The sequence below is a fragment of the Tamandua tetradactyla genome, chromosome 3, assembly GCF_023851605.1.
Source record: "Tamandua tetradactyla isolate mTamTet1 chromosome 3, mTamTet1.pri, whole genome shotgun sequence".
Classification (NCBI taxonomy): domain Eukaryota; kingdom Metazoa; phylum Chordata; class Mammalia; order Pilosa; family Myrmecophagidae; genus Tamandua; species Tamandua tetradactyla.
In genome coordinates, this window is record NC_135329.1 from 107813080 (window position 1) to 107832827 (window position 19748).

Here is a 19748-nt window from a genome sequence, read left to right on the forward strand (position 1 = left end):
CTGAGATTGAGCAGTACCTGTGGGCTCTGACTGGCATGTTTGCTGTGTAAATAGTTGTGCCAGTTCGAAAGGACGTGTTTTAATCCTAAAAGCATGTTTTAATCCTAAACCCATTTTGCAAAGGCAGCCGTTTCTTCTAATCCCTGTTTAGTACTACAGTAGTGTATGATGGAAACTTGAATTAGATTATCTGCATGGAAATGTGACTCTCTCAAGAGTGGGTGTTACATTGGATTAGGTAGAGACATGTCTCTACCCATTTCAGGTGGCTCTTGATTACTTTACTGGAATCCTGTAAAAGAGAATGACAAGAGATAAGCCACAAAATTCTGAGAGAGCAGAATGACATGGCCATGAGAAGCAGAGAGTTCACCAGCCAGTGACCTCTGGAGATGAAGAAGGAAAATGCCTCCCAGGGAGCTTCATGAAATAGGAAGCCAGGAGAGAAAGCTAACAGATGACGCCATGTTTACCACATGCCTTTCCAGATGAGAGAGAAAACCTGAACTTCATCCGCCTTCTTGAACCAAGGTATCTTTCCCTGGATGCCTTAGATTGGATATTTCTATAGACTTGTTTTAATTGGGACATTTTCTCAGCCTTAGAACTGTAAACTAACAACTTATTAAAGTCCCCTTTTTAAAAGTCATTCTGTTTCTGGTGTATTGCATTCTGGCAGCTAGTAAACTTGAACAATAGTCTGAATTTCTACACATATTCTGCTTCCCATAGGGTAATAAACTCTCATTCAGCAGGAGACATGTCTTCAACTCCTTTTGTTCCCATGTTAACAAAAAGAGGTACTAGCAATAACGATCACTTTATAGGGAAGTGATTAGGAGTCTTTTCCAACCCACAGATTAGAGTAAGTCTGCCAATACATATTTCCTTGGCACTCCGTACCTCCCTGTGGTATCTGAAGCTCCCTTTTTCATTGTCTGTCTTCCTTACCGACTGTGACCTCCAAGAGATCATTCATGGATCTCCACGAAATTACTATCTAGGAATATCATTACCATTGTACCTCAAACCAAGTAGACTCAGAATAAATATATGTTAAATATTTTAAATATCAGTTACATGTTAAATATTCAATTATTTTTTTAAATGCCTACCTACCTTTCAGAGATTAAAGTTTTCACCCAGGGACCTTTTTTCCCTGAGACAAAAGAAACGAAATGAAATAGAGAGGAAATATTTCAGCTTTTGAGTCTTACATACCTGAATTTAAATCCTAAATTAGCTACTTCTTAGCACCCTTTGGCATGTTTATCATCTGTAAAACTGAAACAGTTATAAGAGATTTTATATGTAGTATTTATTTGATATATGTGTATTATTATAAACAGTTGAATTGAGTTTTCAAATGCCCAACAATGAATGGCAGCTACCAATATACCTCATTGAGTAGAAGCAAGAGATGTCTTGAGAAGCAGGTGATATGGGACTTGTAGAGCTCCTTCTCTAAACTGTTCATTCTAAGAAGGCTACAAGTTTGGGGGATCATATGAAAATCAAAATACATAGGAGGTCAGGTATGAAGCAATAGAAATCATTATTTTGGACACCAAAATCTGTTTTTAGGAACTTCTGATCCAATATTGTTCTCTGCCTTTTTAGAGCACTGTTCCCTTTAGACAGCTCTTTTCAGCCCCTGATATTTCCCAACAGGTTTTGGCTATGTCCCCTGTCCCATATGACTATGGCAGTTTGGAGAAGTTACATAACCCACAAGCACCACTGTTTTTTTAATCCTTCCCTGTGGGGGCAGAAGTATTATGGGCAGGACCTTATGGTTCAATTGAGATGTGACCTAGTCCATTCCAGGTGTCTTAGTCCTATACTGGAGCCCTTTATGAAAGTACAGAGAGAATGTCCAAAGACGTTTGGAGAGAACACTGAATCCAGAACCCAGGAGAAAAGGCTCAGCAGATGTTGCCGCGTGCCTTCCATGTGACAGAGGAACCCCAGATGCCAGCAGCCTTTCCTCAGGGAGGGTATGTTCCTCTTGATGCCTCAATTTGGACATTTTCATGGCCCTAGAACTGTAAATTTACAAACTAATAAATACACATTGAAAAAGCCAACCAATTTCTGGTATACTGCATTCCAGCAGCTTCATCAAACTGAAACAGTGACCTCCATGGCCTGTTACTTAAAGCCACACAAAAAAAACAAAGAAAGAGCTCACTGCTACAAAAAAAAAAAAAAAGGATTGATTGCACAGGAGGTTCTGTAACCCAAGACTATATCCAGCAAGAGGAAATGGGACATACGAAGATGATTTATGATGGGAAATTAAAATCCAAGAACTTCCCATATTCCTGTATTAAATACAATCTTTAATTTCAATGCTTCAAAAGGGGTAGTATTATGGACTTGACAACTATATACTTATATAAATAGAGGAAGACAGTTTATACAATTTCATATACGGTATGAAGTGGGTGCCTCAGAGCAATGTATATAACAACATCAGTCTGTCTATAAAGCAGGTGCACAGGTTATTTCCCAACCCGGGGCATAGATGTATCAAGGAGGCTAACCCATTCCCATGCCTTGCCCCTGTGCAGCAATTGTCTTGGATCCTCTTGCTCTGCTTCCACCCCACGCCCCCACTCCACACCCCACATCATGTTCCTCCCCACTAGCAGCACCAGTTTTGACTCATTCTAGGGAAGACAGGATCAGCCTTGGTGTTCCTCAGGACAAAACTATTGAGGCCCATGCAAACAGAAATCTCAGGAAATTCAAACCCCTGTGGAAAAGCAGGCAACCTATTTAACTGCACATTCTGATATCTATAATAACATGATAACAAATCTCAATGACCAAGCCAGGAGAAATATCTCAGAGATCTCAGGCATCTTTGCTTTTAATCATCTATTTTTATTTTAATAATATTTTCCAGGATTCTATTTCATGCTCCCCATGAACCACATTCCTGATATGACTAGAATTTGCCTTCCTTTCCTCCACCCCCTCCCTGAAAATCTCTCAGTCCAAGATTTTTAACGAATTTGGTTTGTGGAGGTAATATAATGTAATGAATAAAAGCTCATGCCTTAGGACCAGGTAGATTTCGTTTGAGTCTACACCACGGTGGCTGGGTACAGATGTTGTGATTTCTGTTCAGCTGAGCTGGTCAAAGATGTAATAGATCCTAGTTAGAAAGATGAGGAAATGGGGTTTAATTGGATAATGTATATAAAGTGCCTAATATATTTTAAACACGTAGCATAGTCTAAGCTTTAAATAAATATTAGTTTTCTTCATTTCTCACTTTTCTGTAGAAATTTTTTCATTTCCCCTTCCTTTTACTCTTTTCTTAAAATTGCGAAAACGAGGAAGAATGCTCTCAGTATTAATGGTGACATTACACCTTCCCCATCTCAGTTGAACAGAATCGCAACACCCTGTAGTTAAATGGAGTACACAGGAAAGAGTTTGCAAATGTCAGGAGCAGCCATAGCAGCAGCATCGGGGTGGAGGTAGAAAAATGCGGCAGGGTGGAAATAACCCAGAAATATGATACACTAGTTCTTGGTCAACTTAGACATTAACTAACTTCATCCCTATTGGCCTTATTTCCCTCATGTGTTAAACACCAGGTTAAACCAGATGATATGTTTCCTTCAAATTTAACATCCCATGACTCTATTCAATTCATTCTTACCCTGCATAGGGCACAAAACACTTTGGAAAACTTTAGAATCAAAGCCAACCTAATTTTCAACCCATTTCCAAATAGGCTTAAGTTCCCTAGATAATTTTTAATCCTTTAACACATCATTAAAAAAAAATAATAATTGCTGAGGGCATTGTACTCAATACATTTAATATAAAAGAGACCCAACCTAGTCTCTGCTACCTGTGCTCTAATTGAGGCATGAGCTGACAGGAATCAGGACATCGTTAGCAGTACATCTAGTTGAGGGATCTAGCAAAGGAGGTGGAGATGAAGGAAGATTTTGCCAGGAACAAACGCTTATAAAAATCCTACTCCCGGCCAGTTCCTTTAGATACATTATTTAATTCTCACAACTGTGCTGGGAAGGTATTAGTATTACCACCTTGTGGGCATAGACTAAAGTCTAGGAGGTGCCATAATATGGCAAATTATGATTCAATCCCAGACATCTTGGTGAAGCCCATATGCATCTCATCGGGTCACACATGTTCCCTTAGTAAAAACTTTTCTTGGAGAAAGAAAATTGAGGTTCTGAAGAATAGAGAAAGTTTACAGATAATAGATGTAGCTATCTCAAGGTGTAGTGTTAAAGGGAATGAACACATATAGAAAATAGAAGCCTCCCTCATACTGAGGTCCAACACATTTCAAGAAAGAAACTGTGTACTCTCCTTTTTTTTTTTTTTTTTTCAAATCTGGAATTAATCAAGCACCAAAGAGGACATAGTGAGAAGTGAGAAGTAGAGATAGTGATGATCTTGTGTTGCAGACTGGCTAATTCAGAACATGTCAAGGGGGAGCATGATGACCACACATACCTCCATTCCACAGAGGGTCACCAGTAGATGGAAACCCTGCAGGTAGTTGAATGTGGAGGTGAGAACCTATTAGTGACCAACCAATACGAATTCCTACAGATAGTCTGGAACAAAAGTTCACAGGTAAAAGTCCCAACATTTACCTTCTGAGATTCTTTTTTTTTTTTTTCAGAGTGCGTCAGAGAAAAAAAATGCTTAAATTAAGTTTGTTGCAGCTGCTCTGTCAGGAACTTACCAAGCGCTACAGCCATCGGAGCAATTAAAAAAAATTGCACAGAAGGTAATTAAAAGCCTTACTGGTTCTTGCGATTAGACTGACATTTTAAATGCCTTTGGATGTTTTATTGTGCCAATAACCTATTTCCCTCGTCTCCAAGAGAAATACAACTGACATCAGTAATTTACCCAAATACTCTACAGGTAACATGTGCCAAATACAAACCTGCACTAAATTAGGGCCAGAATTCTCTTCTGTGGAATTGGTACGATACATCTTAATGGGAAAACCACTATTTGCAGATTCTTTCTACACGTTTGTGCTTTCGGTCAGTGTTTTCCATTCTCTGTGCTCTGCTCTGAGAGCACAGCCTCGTGATGGCTACTGGCTGGAATGTTCCAGATCTATGGACAGGGCAATAATTTCCAATTCATATGTGGTTATGCAAGGACAAGTCTCACGGCTTTGGAGGACATGGCCTTATTTTAGCATCATTATTGAATGCTGATGATTTTCTGGAGAACACGGATCCCTTAGTAGACTACTCATGCCGAGGGATTCTGTCCCCCTCCAGCCCCCCACACCCACTGCCCTTGCGTCACAATTAAAACATGGCTTTGTTATTTTGGTAATAATCAAATGAAAAGCTTGTCATTGTAAGTTTTTGATTATTGAACTTATGAGGATATTCTGACTCTGGGGCTGAAACTTGAGGACACATCCTACTCTGGAAATTATGAACTTTCTACTGTACCAGGACAGGCATGCAAGCCCGTCTTTCCTTGGAGATGCACCAAAAAAAGCAAAATGACAAAAAGAAAACAGGGAAAATGGAATTGAACGTGGGCTAAGTGTTTCTTCATTATGGAATATCATGAGAAACTAAAAGTTAAGGTCATTCTTAAAATATCAAAACCATATAGAAAAGATAACAGCAAACAAACAAACAAAAAAAAACAATACCCTTAAGCTGCCCCAGCTTCTTCTCCGGAGATATTGAAGACAAAGAGTAAACTAGCCTATGAGTATTTCTTTTCAGGTTTTCAGCTTTCTAGGAGAAACCATCTTTTCATTTGCTCTCTGAGTTTCTCCCAGTGTGATCAATCTTTTTTTAGTTTTCAGAGTTCTTTGTAACTGCTGCAAGTGGCTCTCAGTTCTTGCTCTCCTATTGGAGCTGCCTTTAATACTGGCATGTGACAGTGCCACCGAGCTATTCCCAATCTCCAGGCCCTCAGACGCTCTATACAAAGGATGTGCACAGCACCTCTAATCCTGAATCTTTGGGCTCAGAGACCAAATGGCAGCAAAACTGAAGATGGCTAAGCATCAATAAGTATTTGAATGAAGAAAAGATAGATGTATCACAGGGTTAATACCACTAGATTTAAACAAATGTTAACATAAGATATTCAAATTTTATAAACATGATGGAGAACTTTGGACAAAGAAGGCATCATGAAGGAAGAAATAACAGAGGCTCAAAATCTCTTGAGACGGAATTTGGATTATACAATGGGAGGCTGTCACGTGGATGATGGTGACAGAATGATGATAACAAACAGATACAAATTTCTCTAAGGTCCTTCAATGGAGTTACTACACAAAGAGTGCAGCAGAGAGAAGCATTGGGGGCCAAGCTCCTTTAAATTAAAAGCCTCTAATTCCTGACCTTCAAACCCCCAGGAATGGGCACCACTGATAATGACAACAATAATGAGAGTGAGGAGTCTACAGTGTCCATTAAGCAGCTCCCTTCATATATATATACATATATATATATATATATATATATATGTCATATAGTCTCCTGACCTGCCAGAACTCTTCCGGAGACTCTGCAGAGAGAGTTTCTAATGCTTATTCCTCGGCTGAATCAATGATCAGTTGCCCCTCCTCTACCCTTCTCTCACCCCACCCACTTCCCATGTGTTCTCCTCATCTACAGAGCCAAGTCTATTCCTAAAGACATAATAGAAGAGTTGTGAAAGTATAAGTTATTAATACAGAAATTATTTACAAGGGCAGGTCATAAAAGTCTCCTTCTCTAGAAAATTTCAAAAAGAGGGGAAATTCCAGTGGGCCGGAGATGTTTACAGAAATAGAGAAATGCAAAATCTTCTTTCACTAAATTCAGCGGAAAAAAAAAATTAAAGCTGGTTTACATCAGTAAAATAATCTATGGCAGAAATATTTGACTATTAATTTATATGAAAAAAGTTTATTTCAATGTATTTTCATTTTTCTATTTGCCTAATTTAGTGTTATAAAAACCATATACGTCATTTATACTAAATGTAAGAAGAGTGCAATGGCCTCTCAAGACATCTGGGGGTCAAACAATGTTATAACATCTGAAAAATGTTAATGAGTTTCTTTTATTATTCACGTCAAAATGAGCAATTGGTGGTACTTTCACCATGTCTTCTAAAATGTAGCTTAGTTCATAAACTCCTTTTTAAATCCAGGTGTGAAAACAGCCATCTCATGTACAATAGGCTTTAAATGAAAAAGTAACTTCATGAATGGTCATGTTTCCATTTGTAAATGTGGGCTGCCTATTTCCAAAATTCCCTCCCTTTATGCCCTGAATTCCTCATTTACCTGCTCCAAGGGTCATCTTTGAACGTATACCTCTTCCTTGCTCCCCACAGCCACACAACAGCTAAATTCAATTGACGTCCAGTGTCTTGGGAACCTCCTGTTCCACCCTCCTTGCAACTACCTTAGTTCATGTCTTGACCACTTTTCTCTGCTCATGGATCTTCCTGGATTCCACCCATCTCACCATAAGCCAAAGCTTCCTTCACACAACTGCAGTCATTTGTCCAAAATAGATGACTGCCTACAACCCCTAACGTTTTCTCATCTCTTGGAGGGGCGCCTATGTGTGGCTTAAAGAACTTGGTAACCCTGCCTGGCCAGCCTCCACTTCCCCTCCTCCCACCCCCCACAGCCGTACACTTCCCAGCAGAGCCATTCTGAACTATTCATAACTTCCCTCTCACAGTGGCTTTTCACTCCTTTCTTCCTTTGTAAGTTCTGTTCCCACGCCTATAATGCCCTCTACACACCCTCTTCTCACAACTCCACCCTGTCTGCCTCAACACATCCTATGTTTGTCATCACATCCTGTGTAAGGCCTAGCTCAGCTAACCCCTAAGAGAGAATTAGGTATGGCTTCCCTGTAAGACGACTTAATCTAAATATAATTTTATCGCTACTTATGACAAAATATATTGCATCTGTTTATGTCTTTTTCTTCTGAGACAGAAGCTCCCAGGAGCAATGACCATGCCTATTCATTATTACATTCCTAGTTTGTGAATTCATTGTGAGTGCTGATATTCAGCATGAAGTTCTTACATTACACATATCAGTATATGGGATATTTTATAGATCTTCAACATAATTCCAGCAAATGCAAAATGAAAATATTCTGCGCCGTTTGGCTAAAATCTGAACTCATATATACAAAGTTTTCTTTTTTTCTACTTCTAAATAAGTATTTTTACAGGTTTCTTCCCACTGAGTCAAATATTTGCTTGAGTAGAGATGTTCATTTCAACTGATTGGCTTAATTCCATGAAGACAAAAAAATCAAATGAACTAATTGTTTTCAATGAATAACACATCAGTGTATTCCAGATATTTCTATAAGTCAACTAAACAAATCTTACTAACTCAGCCTTGGAAATCTCAGCTTTTTTACTTCTGGCTTACTTTATTTTCCTGTGATTACAAGAAAAAACTTCTAGAACCAGTGTCACCTACACTCAAGAAGTAGCATAAGCTCAGATCAAGATCAAATGGCCTCAAACTTGAAGTCTCACCTCATTCTTTCTACCTCCCACTAGAACCATCCTTTGGCCCTCTAATCACTGTACATTTTCTGCCTGGACTGGGAAAACTTCCAATCCCTTCTTTCCTTATTATATTCTCCTGAACAAATTTTTTTGCCTTTTTAAATTTCTTTTAAGCTAGACATCCCTTTGGAGACCTGGGCTCTGTCTGTAGTCCCAATTTGCTAGCCTTCTCCATTCAACCTGCTTGCACACATAACAGGAAAGAGAATGGTGTGGAGCAGGGGTAGCAAACTGGCTTCACCTCAGAAGTATTCACTGATCATTTGCTGTGGTTTCCTATAGTACCACAAAAAGGATCTGAAACCATGTTTAATGGGAAAGAGATTCATTACTGGAAAATGGAGTCTAAAATGGGCACAGGGAGAGTAAAGATGGGAAACAGCTGTCCTTGGTGTAGTGGAAAGAACTCGGGCAAAGAGGCAGACAGGTATGAGTGTGAGCCTGTGTTTACGACTCCGTGTTGTACAGCCTAGGCATGATATTTAATTTCTATAATACATAGTTTTCTCATTGATGAAATGAGGTTAAAAAGGCCACTCTACTGACTTGTTAAGATTAAATTGGAAACAGTGTCTAAAGCGTTTTTCATAGAACACATAATAGGTGCTCAATTAATGAGAGGGAAGTGAAGATGATGATGGCAGGCTTTTCAAAATTAGATTGTCCTTTGCTTTCTTCTTAAGACTGCCTACTCTGTCAGATTATGTTTAAAAAATTCTGCAGAGTTTTAACATGTTGTAAATGTAAAAAATAATCACTCTCTCAGCTGGTTAATAGCCCTGACTGGATGCCTCCTGTGCCAGTTTGAAAGAATGTATGTACCCTAGAAAAGCCATATTTTAATTCTTATCCCATTTTGTAAAGGCAGCCATTTCTTCTAATCCCTATTTAGTATTGTATGCTTGAAACTGCAATTAGATCATCTCCTTGGAGATGTGATTCAATCAAGAGTGGTTGTTAAACTGGATTAGGTGACGACATGTCTCCACCCATTTGGGTGGGTCTTGATTAGTTTCTGGAATCCTATAAAAGAGGAAACACTTTGGAGAATGCAAGAGATTCTGAGATAGCAGAGAATGACATAGCCACGAGAAAGCAGAGTCCACCAGCCAGCAAACTCTGGAGATGAAGGGAAACACTCCCAGGGAGCTTCATGAAACAGGAAGCCAGGAGAGAAAGCTAGCAGATGATGCTGTGCTTGCCATATGCCCTTCCAGCCAAGAGAGAAACTGTGACTGTGTTCACCATGTGTCTTCTCACTTGAGAGAGAAACCCAGAACTTCATCAGCCTTCTTGAACCAAGGTATCTTTCCCTGGATGCCTTTGATTGGACATTTCTATAGACTTGTTTTAATTGGGACATTTTATTGGCCTTAGAACTGTAAACTAGCAACTTACTGAATTCCCCTTTTAAAAAGTTATTCCATTTCTGGTATATTGTATTCTGGCAGCTAGCAAACTAGGACACTTCCCTATGTCTCCCAAATATAAAAAATATGTGGTGACTGGGTCAGTGTCTTGGGGTCATTTTCCAAACTGCAAGCACAGCCTTCCATTTGGAATGATCTCATCCTCCCGTTTGCTCTCCAGTTATCTTTGCTCCATTCCTTGTGCCCTTTTGGGTGACTTCTCCTTTGGATACCTGACTTGCTTTCGTTTGAATTTCCATCTAGGAAGCCACTTTTCAGATTAGCAACTCCATCATCACATACTGGAGCCCAGATCTCTCTAACCCATGCAGCTTCTGTTTCATGGAACTGAGCCTAAGTTTTGGGAGGGAACCAGATAATCGTGACCCTGATCTTTCTGAAAAAAGAAGAAAAAAATTAATTTCCCAGCTCAACATTATCATCTTCCATTTGGCTGAGAGATCTATTCCCAGCAGTTAAGACTGTGGTTGACTCAGGGGATGTAGCATTGGAGAGTTAAGCAGAGCCATACGTGAACTGGGGTGACTTTGAAACACTGAGGGACAAGAGATTTCTGAGAGTTTGACTCATATCTGAGATGTTTTTCGCAGTCTCTGGGGATTGTGGTAAATGAATATCACCTAGGTCTTTTTATCTCCCCTTGCTTCTAAATCTATTTCTCACCCTTCTCATTCAAAAATGCATGTCCTGGGGGCCTGTCATGATAACAGATGTTTCATTCCTTTACATTTTTAAATTAACGTAACACTTGAGTCATAGCCTCTGAAGGCTTTGGAAAAGAAACATGAGCTTTGTGCATATAAAACAATAAAACCGGATGAAAAAGTTTAAAAAAAAATCCTTTAGTGCTTTAAGAACACAATACTTACCACCCCAAGCAAGACCGAGTCTAAGAGAAGCTGCAAATAAAATTTGGGGGGAAGAAATGCTTGCTCTTTGTAGTGTTACATCCATAAAGTAGTAAAATAGTAATATTTTGGTAGAAAGAGAAACTGAACTGTCTGGAGACCTGTATTCTAGATGCAATCTATGTATCTCTGAAATAAGTTTCATTTGTCCATTACCATGTTTCCCAAAGTGTCTCCCACAGAAAACTAGCCTCTGCAAGAAAAGAAAAAAGGTGGTTCTGTAGACATTAACACTGGGGAAATGGTATGTATTATAACCTGCAACTCAGAGAGTTATGATTTCTAATATTACATTAAAGGCTCCAAGAAGAACTGTCATAAGGAGACCTGACCAATTTAACTTGTTTTCAGTTCCAAAACATTTTTAATAATACAATGTTTTTATTTAATAGTTAGAGATTAATAGTTGGGTGACTCATTCATTGCCTGGACTCTATTATTTGTAAGGCCTATTTCTCCAAACATTTCCATTTTGCTTCATTTTAGCCCAACAGTCATAAGTATATACATCACTTTTTGAAAACTTTTTTTATTGTAGTAACATATATACAACTTCATATTCATCACTTTTTAAAGTAATTTAAATTTACCTGACTTCTATTAGTTTATTACCCATTGCCTTGACTATTATTACTTATTTCTGTTTTGAGTAAGTTTATTTCTTTGCAAGTCACTCTCCGCTTCTACTATTCCAGGAGTTCATAAACAGTTTTTCACTTTATTCATGACCTTTTTTCCTTATTTAGGTAGTGAAACCTTCAATCAGGCTCATGATCACTATCATCATCATCATCATTCTATTCACACCTACTGTGTGCCAGAGTGTGTAGTAAGTATTTTATGTGCATTTTTCACTTCATGTTTGCAACCATCTTGGCAAGTATGTATTATAGGTCCCATTTTAGGTGAAAAGCATGAGACATTGAAAGGTTATGTCATTTGCCCAAGACCCAATTGGTAGGAAGAGGCAGAGCTGAATTCTCTCTGGTTTCAAACCTAGGATTTCTTTACCATTTTCCACGCAAGTAACTTAAAAACGTAGGCGTGTCTTCACATGGAGGCCAGGAAGCCTACAATTCCCACAACAGAAAGAAGCAAGATATGTTTAAACCAAAACAAAACACCATACATTTCTCATCAGCATCTCAAAAGACCCTCCTGATTCCAGCATAGCAAAACACAATTGCTTGGTAGGTCTCTGTGTCTGCACAGTGGTGACCATTCTGACTTCACTCCTGACACCTACTTGAGCATATTCAGTTCATCCCTGATTTGGCTCTGAGATTTTAATTTAGTATTCTGATATCTTCCTTTCCATTTCAGTTCTCACTCTGGTACTTAGTGTTGGCCATGTGTTCTCCATTCTCCATGAGCTGATCCTTGGTTTCACTCCTGATTTTATCAGATTGTCTAAATAATTTGACTTTTCAACTCAACTCTAGTTTTTTCACTTGCCCCAGTCACTTACCCCCTTCAGTGTAAGGGGGTTTTCCAACCTAGGCAGATTCTTGCCACCACTGCCTGACCTCAGTTAGGCCTGAGCCTAACCCTATATGTTCCATTGAATGAACCTTGGATCTGAGGTTTTATTATATTTATTATACTTTCCTGTAATCCCCTCACCTATTTTACTGGATCTTTTTTCAGTATTCTCCAGCTTTATTATGCATTTATTGAGCAGTAGAAACTCAAACTACATGCAATATCCCACTCACAGGAACACCATGACTAGGAGTGGCTATGGGGGTGAGGAAGATTTTCTTATTCTTCTAACATGCTCCTTGATAACGTCGCACAGATTTTTTTTTTTTGCCATTTGGGTTACTGTTCAGCAAATTCAGTTAATTCTGTCAAAGAAAACATTCTTCAAAGAGTTTGCTTACCAAGTTATAAATCAAGATACAAAATTATCTTTCTAGTTTCCTTTGAGACCCTAAACTGACAATTAAAATATCTGGCCCCGTTTTTCTTCATCTGTCAGATTAGAGGGAGGCCATATCAGTTGTTTTCACAAGGTGTTCCAAGATTCCCCTTGTTCTGTGGCAACATCTAGGGGCTATCAGAGCAGGGGGTGGCTGAAATTCGTGGAGTAAGACCAGGTAAAATGCTCTCCTTTAATTTTTCCTATAAATTAGTTTCTGGGTAGCATTTCTCTAGAAATAAGGGACTGGCTCCAAATAAATAAATAAATGTGAGAAGACTAGACGGTTCCAAAGATCCTACCTGACATGAACATTCTTCAATTCTACAACCCTGACCTCTAAATTTCAGCAAAGTTAGACCAAGCATTATATGTTCTGCCTTTCTCCCTTCATGGAAAACTGTTCTTTGCCTTTACTGGTCTGAAAGACATAGCTCAAATGTCACCTACTTGGAGAAGCCTTCCTTGGTTCACTCAGCTCCATTTACTATGGTCCCAAAAGCTCTCTATTTCTGAAGTTGCACTTGTTACATCATATTAGAGGTTATACCCCCTCTGTCTTTCCCAGTAGTCCAATAACCTATATAATTCATCTTGCCAACCTGAGAACCCAGCAGCGTGTTAGGTACATAGTAAGTGCTCACCATATATTTCTATAAAGAATGAATCATTCATCCAATAAATAAAGTTTAGATTACTCCCCTCAATTCTAACACATCTGCCTTACACTTTCTGAAAATGAATCTTTGTTACTATTTTTCAGCTGACTCCCACAGTCTCTCAAGGTGCCCCTGTAATTTACTCATGTCACCCTGGCATTTCACTATTGGGAAGAGCCAGTGTCATGAGCAAATTCTGAGATGTCACTGTGCACTCTATCTTCCAGATGTCTAAAAATGTTTTTTGAGACCAATCCCTAAAGGACTTCTCAGTTTACACTTCTTCTGTCCAGACCCGTTTATTTTTATTTTTTGCTTCATGCATAGAAACTCAGTCCCTAGGGCTACATAACAACATTTTCTAATCTGATGATCATTATGTTAAAAAAAAATTGTTGGACCTGATTAGAGGCTTTGTAAAGATCAAACTATTTGTTTCTCTCGGCTCTAAAACAGAGAGTAATGGATGAATTTAGAGCTTTACTCTATTTCAGTATGGAGTCAGAAATACAGGGTTGCTTTGGAAGGTAATGAATGTAATGAAGTAATGAAATGATGAAGAAATGAAGGTCAACACAATCTGCCTGGAGGTGTTACCTGAGCATATGATCACCATTCCCCCCAGGAAACGTGCTGAAAACAAAAAGGTAAAATTGTATATAGCTCTTTGGATACTTTCTAATAGCTGTTTTAATCTCTCCATTTACTGATAATTTTCCCATTAAAATTTTACTGTGAAACCTAAGATAGCAGCTTGAATTCTAATTCTGATTCATTTTTTAATCAACCATGAATACAGACACACACTTATATACATACTCTCACACTCCAAACCATAATGATAATTTGAGCTTCAGTCATTTTATCTGTTTTCTATTAAGAAAAAAAAAAGAACCCTTCTTTTATATTCATTTCCACATAATCTATACCTGTAATCTGACTATTGAAATATTTTATACAAAGCAATTTTATTCTTCAAGTAAGCTATGGCCAGTATGGATTGTCCAATGTCAATTTACAATGTGGAACTCCCCTCTTCAAGAACATGGTCAGTTATAGAACAGTTTCCTGCTTAAGAGCCTTGATTTCTTATATCACCATTACACACTGAGCAAAGACTTTAGACATTTATATAACGATTGTCTCTGAAGCAGCCTTTTTTTTTTCAATTAGCTTATTTCAGGTATTATTCTTGTATTCATTATTGTTGATTTACCTGGGTGAATTGGCATTTACTTTTGATGATCTCCATTTAAATTTACTTTTTCTCCTCTCTCTATGATAACTTCAATGTTTATTTGTAGAAACATACAGTATCATACACATATCTGTTTCTCTTCATATGTTTTCAAAACTTCCATTAAAATAAGTTACACCTAAATTTTTAATGTACTTTTCATGTACACAGCTTGCTAATTTCATGAGGAAACATTTCAAAAAATATCCAGAAGTATCAATTGAAATTCTTTTTGCAATATCTTTTTGCAATAATATTTTGAATTAATTCAATTAATTCATGGCTCTGTGTTTCAAGAGACCAAGTCAGTATCTAACTCTCTATTAAAATCAGTACACTATGTAGATCAAGTTGTAATCTACAGCATGGAAATCTCTCTACAAGGAAATTATAAAAACTCATATTCCTAGCATTTTATTTCCTTGGCTGTGCAACAAATGTCATGCAAAGGATGTCTTAAACAATAGAAATGTAATGGCTCATGGTTTTAAGGTCAGGAAAAATCCAAATTATGGCATCATCAAGGTGATGCTTTCTTCCTGAAGACTGGCATTATGGGGCTGGCTGCCGGTAATCCTTGGTTCTGGGCTTCCCTGTCACATGTCTATTCACCTGATGACCTCTCCCTTCTATTTTGGGTTCCACTGACCTTAAGTTTCTTGTTTACTGTAGCTTTTTCTCTATTTGAATTTCATTATTCTTTTTTGTAATATAGAATAGTGAAATAATTTTTCACTATTCTTTATTCCTGGGCAGGAATCAGGAATTGAACCTGGGTCTCCAGCATGGCAGGTGAGAACTCTGCCACTGAGCCACCATCACACCACCCTGAATTTCACTTTTCTTATAAAGACTCCAGTAATAGGATTAAGACCTGTCCTGATCAAGCTGGTCCATGCCTTAACTGAAGTAACTATATCAAAACGACCTACTTACAATGGGTTCACACCCACAGGAATGGATTAAGTTTAAGAAATGTTTTTCTGGGGTACATGCCACGTTAATCAACCATATCTAATGAAATTATTCTAATGTCAATACAAAATTCTTGAACAATAATAAAATATGAACACCTTAGAATTTTCCAGTGGAAGAAATGGTTATGTATACATATTCATTTCAGACTACTTAATGATTCATAAGTGTTATTACTTACATAATAAAAAAACTAGCAATAAAACTGACATTATCAGCATGGCAATGTCAGACACCGCTAAACTGACATTATCAACATGGCAATGTCAGACACCACTAAAAGAAAACAGAGATTCAGCAAAAAAAAAAAAAAAAAAAGGACAAATCTGACTTCCTTAGAATCTTGGAGGAAAATAAGGACTGGAGAACAATAACACAATCACTGACTCAAAGAAAGAGAAAAATATCAGGTTTAGGAAACTTCTGTCCCAGACAGGCTAGTCTTCTTCCCTCCCCATTACTGGTCCCACACAGTTTGGGAAGTGCCCAGAGGCAGTGGTCAGGTTCCTCCTACCTCTCGCTGGAGACACAGACTGAAAAAATTCTAACATCAGTGAGATAGAGCCCCACATTTATCCAGAAGCAAAAACCCAAGTCTGCAGAGACCCAGGGCAGGACACTCCAGGGAAGAGTGACTGAATACAAAAGGGTACCAAGGAGGAGCTTCCAAAATGGATGATTAGGGAGTGAATGGAAGAACCTACTTCTTTTCCAAAAGCAGCAAGCAGTCAGGCAGAAAGTGTTCAAATCAACTGCTTGGGAATCCTGGGGGCAGGCGAGGACGTTTCAATGCCCAAGTTAGTGCAGGATGAAGAGACTGAGAAAATGTGGGCAGAGATAGTAATCCTAGCATTGGCTTCAGATGGCCATCCTCAACTCACAATAGTAGCAGTGGTAGTTGGATCAATCTTCACCTGGGGGATGGCTTCAGACCTGAAATGGCTGTGAGAGTCCTCTGTTCCACATACAAAAGAGGATACAGTCCTACACTGAGACAGCTATTGGCCAGCAAAGTGAGACCCCCATAGTTCCAGCTCTACTCAAACATTGACAGGTGCACTGTTTCAAGTTCTCCAGGGGTGAAATAGGTAGCCAATGAGGTCCACCTGCTGGGCAGGCCAGAAAGTACACAGGAATATGAAGGGCTTTTTGGAGTCTTTCCAGACCCTTTCCAGGCATATTGCAGTTGGTTTAAATCCCCTGCAGACACCTAGTCCTGTTTTGACGGGGGAAATACTGATGATCCAATTGTCAAAACAATGCCCTAATACAAACCCAAGCAACAACTAAATCCTAGCCAAGAGAGAGAAACCAACCTTCAGAATAGACCCATGAACATAATGAGATAACTAGATATGAGCAAAGAATCACAACACATACTAAAACACAGGAAGATACGGCCCAGACAATGGAATGAATTAAAAAGTCAGAGGAGACACAATTTGAAGCAATTAATCAAGATATTCAAACAAATCTCCTAAACAAACTCAGCAAGATATATAAAGAGATAGATAAATGATATTAAGAAGATGCTAGGTGAGTCTAAAAAAAGTATTTTAAAGAATACATAGAAAAATAACAGATTTTATGGAAATAAAAAACACTGTAGCTGAAATTCAAAATATACTAGAGACATACAATAGCATATTTGAAGAGGCAGAAGAAAGAGGAGAAAAAATCAGTGAGTAAGAACAGAGAGCAACCAAATTGGATCAGATAAAAGAATAAGTGGAGAAAAAATGGAAAATTTTGATCAATGGCTCAGGGAAAAGATTGGCAACACAAAGCAGATAAACATACACATCATAGGTGCCCCAGAAGGAGAAGAGAAGGGAAAAAGATCAGAAAGAATATTTGAGGAAATAATGACTGAAAATTTCCCAGTCCTTATAAAAGACATAAATATGCAAGTCCGAGAGGCCCAACCTACCCCAAACAGAATAAATACAAATAGATTCACTCCAAGACATATACTAGTCAGACTGTCAAATGACGAAGAGGGAGAAAATTCTCAAACCAGCAAGAGAAAAGCAATTCACCACATACAAGGGAAGCCACATAAGACTAAGGGCTGATTTCTCATCAGACACCATGGAGGTGAGAAGGCACTAGTAGGTTATTTTTAAGAAACTGAAGAAGAATAAGCACCAGCTTAGAATTATTTATACAGAAAAGCTGTCCTTCAAAAATGAGGGGCAGTTTAAAATATTCACAGACCACCACAAGAGACTGGCCCTATCAGAAATACTAAAGGGAGTTCTGCCAGCTAAAAAAACAGGATAGAGAGGCTTGGAGGAGAGTACCAAACTGAAGATTATCAATAAGAGTAACTGAAAGAATAAAAAAGAAAAAATAGATCTGACAAACAAAAACCAAAGGATAAAATGGTGAAGTAAGCACTGCTTTTACAGTGATAAACTGAATGTTGATGATTACACCAATCAAAAGACATAGATTGGCAGAAAGGATAAAAAAAAAATAAGATCCATCTATATGCTATTTAGAAGAGACTTATTTTAGATCCAAGGATACAAATGAATCAAAAGTGAATGGATGGAAAAAGAAATTCCACCAAGACAAAACAAAACAAAACAAAACAAAAGCTAGTATAGCAAATATCAGACAAAATAGACTTTAAGTGCAATGAGATAAAAAGAACCTGCTATATTAATAAAAGAAGCAGTTTACCAAGAAGAAATAACAAGCATAAATATTTATGTCTTTAATCAAGTTGCCCCCAAAATGCATAAGGCAAAACTGAAAGGAGAAATGGACATCTCTACAGTAATAGAGGGAGATTTCAATACACCACTCTCTTCAAAAGACAGAGCATCTAAACACAGCATCAATAAGGAAACAGAGAACCTAAATAATAAGATAAGTGAACTAGACCTAACGGACATATATAGAAGACTGTACCCCAAAACAGCAGGATATGCATTCTTCTCATGTGCTCACGGAATATTCTCCAGGACAGACCACATACAGGAGCACAAAACAGGTCTTAATAAATTTTAAAAGACTGAAATCACACAAACCACTTTCTCCAATCATAATGGAATGAAGCTGGAAATCAGTAATACCTGGGAAACTGGAAATTTCACAAATATATGGAGGTTAAACAACATGCTCTTAAATAACCAGTGAGTCAAAGAAGAAATTGCAAAAAGAAATCAGTAAATACCACAAGACAAGTGAAAATGAGAAAACAATATAACAAAACTTGTGGGATGCACAAAGGCAGTGTTGAGAGGGAAATTTAGAGCCTCAAGTGCTTTCATTTAAAAGGAAGAAAAAGCTAAAATCAAAGACCTAACTGAATATCTGGAGAAACTAGAGAAATAACAGCAAACTAAACCCAAAGCAAGCAGAAGAAAAGGAACAAAGACTAGAGTGAGAATAAATGAAATGAATAATTAAAAAAAAAAAAATAGAGAATAAAAAAAAAAAAGCTGTTTCTTCAAGATCGATAAAATCCACAAACCCTTAGCTAGACTGAAAAGACAAAAAGTGAGAAGATGAAAATAAATAAAATCAGAAATCAAAGGGGGTTATTACCTGAGACACTGAAGAAATAACAAAGATCTTAAGTGGTTACTAGGAAAAACTGTATGCCAACATACTAGGCAACTTAGATGAAGTGGGCAATTTCCTATCAGCAACCTATACTGACTCCAGAAGAAGTAGAAGACCTCAACAAACCAATCATAAGTAAAGAGAGGGAAGTAATCATCAAAAACCTTCCCACCCCAAAAAAGAAAGGACAGGACCAGATGGCTTCACAGACTAATTTTACCAAGCATTCCAAGAGGAATTAACACCAAATCTGTCCAAACTCTTCCAAAAACTTGAAAAAGAAGGAACACTCCCTAATTCATTCTATGAAACCAAAATCATCCTAACACCAACGCCTGATAAAGATACAAGAAAACTATATACCAATCTCTCTAATTATTACAGATGCAAAAATCCTTAACAAAGTATGTGCAAATTGTCTCCAACAACACATCAAAAGAATTATACACCATG

The 19748-nt window shown here is 37.9% G+C and overlaps 1 long non-coding RNA gene across 1 annotated transcript in view; it reads right to left on the reverse strand.

Annotated features, from left to right (window-relative positions):
- Positions 1-19748, reverse strand: part of LOC143677586 (uncharacterized) — a 137949-nt gene that overhangs the window by 29043 nt on the left and 89158 nt on the right. The window lies entirely within an intron of this gene.